Below are 5,148 nucleotides of genomic sequence, written 5' to 3'. Positions count from 1 at the left end.
CTCGTGTGGTGTATTCTAGAACAATGCTTGTGTGACGGCTTGTGGCTAATGGAAGAAAAATTGGAATCAGTTTCCAGATGGGAGATGCTGCATTGTGGATTCAATACAGGATCAGTTGAACCTGTGGTGCTGCACAGTTTGCTTTCTCTCCACACACGGTTTGGTTGTTACAGCTAGTACCACTTGTACCACACGTTGTCACTAGCTGGATCAGCGTGTGCAAGGGTGTTCCAGGGAAAAGAGGGACTTTTTGGTCATGTTTGTTTATGTTGTGTAAAAGTGAGTGTAGTATGGAAAAATGAAAGAAATGGGTGTCCCAAGGGAAATGAAAACCCTGGTGTTAATGTGATGTGTATTTTCTGAAAGGGGGGATGGTAGATGGAAAAATACTATTTTCTGGGTCAGGAAGGATGGTCAAAATTACATATTTTTATCTTTGGCTCTTATGTGATGTTGAAGAGAGAGAACATGGGGAAACATTTTTAACCTTCATAAGGCGCATCCATAGCGCACCATTTGCAGACTGCTCTGGCTCCCCTGCCCCCCTCAGCTGTCTCTCTGCGCAGTCTTCCCCACTTCCAGCTGGCATGGTTTGGGTTTTGCTCCGCTGCTGCTGTGCTCTTGTGGGGTGTAGGTTGTGTTAGCAGGAGTACAGTCGCCTTGACTGCCCCCAAGACCGTGTGCTGTGCCTGGATATGGGTGTCCCCTCGGTCCCTTGAGCTGCACCCCAGTGTCATGGAAAGCTGGTGCCAGCCCCAAGAGGTGGGGAGGGGATGGGAGCGGATATTTCTCGAGTAACTCTTGTTTTTAGGGCTCAAGAGGAAACACTGGCCTGGGTTTTTAACAGGACAGAGCACCTTTGGCCCTGTTGCCTGCAAACCAGAATTGCACAGCCTTGAGGAGAAGTTGCTGTAAAATCTTCAAGTTAAGATGACACACTTCACTACTGTATTTCTGGGTGTATTTTGCAAAAGATTTCTAATTAGAGGAAGAAAAAGGCAAGGATGTAGCCAGTGCTGGCAGCTGCAGTAGTTCAGTAAGGGCACTTGCTTGCTTTGTGGTAGGCCAGAAGATGGGATGAGATGTTTCAGTGGGCGGGGGAGGGTGTGCAGGGCAGGTACCTGTTCTGCAGAGAGGCAGCACAAGCAATCTAGCAGGGTAAAAACTGAAGATGTGGTTAAAACCCACAGTTGTGAGAGAATTCTTGGGGGGGGAATTGATCATGAGCTGATGTAAGGAGTAAATTAGTGTAATTTATAATAATGCTGTCTTTCAGCTGAGTGATGTGCTGTGCTCTTGAATCATGTGTGATGTGCTGTGGTGGGTGTAGCTGAACAGTCTGATGGGGAAGGCTGTGGAAGTCGGGCTGTGACAGATCCTATTGTATGTTGTGGCTACTGTCTTCATGCCGCCTGTTGCTCTCTTTCTTACCACCTCTGGTGTGTGTATTGGTGCCTATTGCAGGACAGACCATGACTAGAGAGTGAAGTGAGCATATGAATGGAAATTTCCCTACTTCAGGCTCTTTTCATTCTTCCCCTGTGACTTTTCTAGCAGATGTTTTGGGGCTCTCACTGGCAGGGAGATGGGGAAGAAATGCATCTGTCTGTAGCAGGAGAGGGGTTGGGTTAACTGGTGTAGCACGCTTTCTTTAAAAAAAGCAAACCCAAGCTGCTCTTCACTCTCTGGAAATTCTCATCCTAGAAGCGGGTGAGTAATTTGAAAGAAAATTCAGCTCTTTCCTTCCTGGAAGCTCCCTGGTGGGGACCTGGGCTGTGGGTGCAGTGCCCGGCCTTTCTCTGCAGCTGCCAGCTCTGCCCTGGGCACCTGTTTGTCCGTGGGGTGGTCCATGGCAGGACAGGGAGATGTGCTGGTGGAGTTGGTCCTGTCTGGAGCTGGACGAGGACTTTGCCTCCTCTGCCTTACCCTGCCCAAGATCCTCTTAAGCTTTTCAGGGACAGATTTGACAAACTGAGCCCTAAGCAGTCAGCATGGTTGCTTAGGAACAGTCAGAGGCAGATATATATTTGGTATGAATGCAGCTGTGATTAACTGTACAGACAAAACCAAGGTCAGGGAGGCAGCTTTTGCCTTGTCATTTTGCTGTCTAGATTTCAGTGAGATCGGGTACTAAGGATGTCTTGTATAACATGTTACTGATGCAGTGACATTGAAGCAGGAGGGATGTGATCACGTTGATCACATCTCTGGTAGCATTGATGATACTAAAATTCCCTTGCTCTCTATTTCTTCAGAGCTAACCAAGTGCCACAGCTTTTTTTCTGAGAAGATGGGAAATGAGAACAGCTTGTTTGGGGATACTTGCAAAGATGTCCATCTGTTTTTAAAAGGCACCCCAGAAGGTGGGGGTGTGGGAGGATACATCTACTATACACATCGCTTACTCAGATTGGTGCTTAGTTGCAAAGTTACTTCTCATAAAGATGCTTTTTTTTTTTTCCTACCAATACTCAGTTAATGCAAATCATGTCTAGTATTTGGCCTAGGAGGTGGTCTGTTCAGAGAAAATACCCTTGCCTGCGTATGCAGTTAACATACAGTTAATGCTCCAAGAAGACTTAAGGGTCTCTGCCTGCTGCCTTTGGTGCACTGGCAAAGGTTTGGTGTTGTAGGTCTGTCCACCTGCCCTTGCACGCCCTGCTAGAGCACTGATGTGCATTTCAGCCAGTTTAGTTACAGTGATGTGAAGTGCTTCATCTTTCCCTTCTGCCATGGCTTAGTGTCCTTTCCAAAGCACTTCTGGTCACTGCTGGCCCAGGAGCAAGGCAGTGTCACCTCTTCCTGTCTTCCAGAAGAGTTTTCTGAGAGCCAAGGTACTCTGAGGTGGTAACACTGGGCTCCTGTTTGCATACGTTTGACTGCGATAAGCAGAGATTTCCCTTTCCAGCCATTACACGAGGACCATTTTGCCAAGGGAGGTGGCAGTCACTGTCGGCACACAGCACCTTCCCCAGTACCGTTTTCACCTGAGCCTGGGCGAGTGCCACAGGGGCATGTGGCAGGTGCGTGCAGAGCAGTGCTGTAACCCACCAGCCATCCCCTGGCAGAGGGGGGTCTCCTCCCCCTCTCGGGGTAAGGAGATGAGGGTGCATCTTAAGATGCCCAGTTCCTCTTGCTGCTGCCTTTCTGTGTGACTTCCAGGGCAGTGATGTGATGCTGCCTTTCTGCTTCGACTGCTCCTGTTTTGAGCCTGCTATCCACAATTACTTTATATCAAGCAGCTGCTGCAGAAGTCACTTGTTGCTGGCTAGTAGGTTCACTGCTGTGAAACTAGACATGACCAGAAGAAACTGTGATTTATTCCCACTGAAAAACCTATTGGATCTCCTTTATCTGCAAGAGGTATAATTTAAATTTTTGCCTCCTCCCTCCAAGTGCTCTGTATGTGGGGACTGTAAAGTAGAGTTAAAATGCAAAGTCATTTACCTCTTCCTGCTCCACTGCCCAGTAGCCTTTTTTGATCCCCACTTGTGGATCTTGGTCACCATAGATGGGCAAGACCCAGACTTCGTAGCCACAGGTGCATCGAGAGCTATGGAGATTTTTCCCCAACTGACACATGTACACTCAGTAGATAACAAGTTGTGCTCTGTGTACTGATACCATGTGCAGCATATTGCTGCCTGTCCCGTGATACCTGCAGCTGAACCTTTGAATTGTGTAAACATTTGTTGAGATGTTGCTGTGCATGAGCTTCATGACAATTCGGGGGATTTTAGTTTTTGTCCCCTCCAGCAGGCTCCTGCAAGAACAGGCAGGCATTGAAGAAGTGCAAGAGCATCTCCTGGGCCAGTCACAGTCACCACTTCGACAGCAATGCTCCTGTTCCCCTCTCAGCACAATGTGGGCTGCCCTGAGGATGGGGCAGTAATGCTGAGTACTTTGACAGGTGCTAGCTTGTTCATACAAGAAATGTTTGATTTTTTTTGGGAACTGAGTAAGAGGGTCCGTGGGACTTGTGTGTTTCATTTCTGCCCAGGGATCTGGGAGTGAGAGTCTCCTCTTGCCCCTCACCTTGTCTCTGCCGAGGTTTGGGTAATAGGGAGGCTGCCCCACAGTGCCCTCAGCGGCTGGAGCAGAGGCTGTAAGCCAAAGGTGTTTGGCAGGATTTTCAACCTATTTTGACTACTTTCACCAGAATTCCCGTTCCCATGTTGCGTCCCCAGGAAAGTTTTGTAATCCACAGTAGCACTGTACCAGAGCTTTTTGTGTCACTTCAGGAAAATGGAGACAGCAGGTGTGTCAGCTGGTGTGGGTGCTTAGTCTGCAGTGGCAAATAACGTCGTTCCTGCTCCCATCTCATGGAAAAACTGCAGGAATTACATGGATTTGGAAATAAATGGTTTTATAAACACTGCTACATAGCGGCAACAGAGGGTTGTCTTCCACCAAGAGTCAAATTCAGAAGTCGGTCTCTTTCCTGCTTAGCTGCCTCCCGGGCAGAGGGAGGTCAAGCTCCGTGCCTCTGGCAGCGGGTCCTACTGGTTGTGCTTGGCCAGAGCCCTTTCTGTGGCATGGGGTCCACGCAGCTGAATTGGGTGGTGTGATGCTGATTTATTCGATGTGCGTGGTACATGATGCTTCTCTTCTGCTGGCCCTCTTCCAAGGTCTTGGATTAAAAACACTGCCAAGGACAAAAATGAGTGGAAACCTGGCTGTGTCAAAACTTCACCTAAGGTGTAATTATCTGCTCTGAGTCTTTTAACCGTGTGAGTCCTGCTCTGGTGGTCCCTGGCAGCACTGGCTGTGGGCAGGGTCCTCTGAGGGGGGCTGCGGCAGCTGTGCAGAGACTGAGGGCGATGTCCAGGGGTGTGCAGCAACTCCCATGGCAGCTGCGCAAGGCTGGTTGCCTCAACTGTGATGGGGAAGCACAGATTATGGCGGGGTTCCAGTGGGCATTGGTCCAAAGGGTGGGCATCCTGTGTGCCCTCGGGGTGGAAGAGGGAGCTGAGCCAGGGCACGTGGCATTGCCACTCCCCACCTGGTTCCTCTGCAGCCATGCTCTTGTGCCACACATTATGGCTGCTTCAGTCTATTTGAGCTGCTCAGTTTTTGTGTCTCTCTGGCCCATAAATTCATGAAAGCAGAAACCGATGCTGGGTAGTTGTATTGCAGTGTGCTTTCTGG

Source organism: Strix aluco, chromosome 5 (assembly GCF_031877795.1).
Source record: "Strix aluco isolate bStrAlu1 chromosome 5, bStrAlu1.hap1, whole genome shotgun sequence".
In the NCBI taxonomy this organism is placed as follows: Eukaryota; Metazoa; Chordata; class Aves; order Strigiformes; family Strigidae; genus Strix; species Strix aluco.
This window is presented reverse-complemented; position numbering follows the sequence as displayed.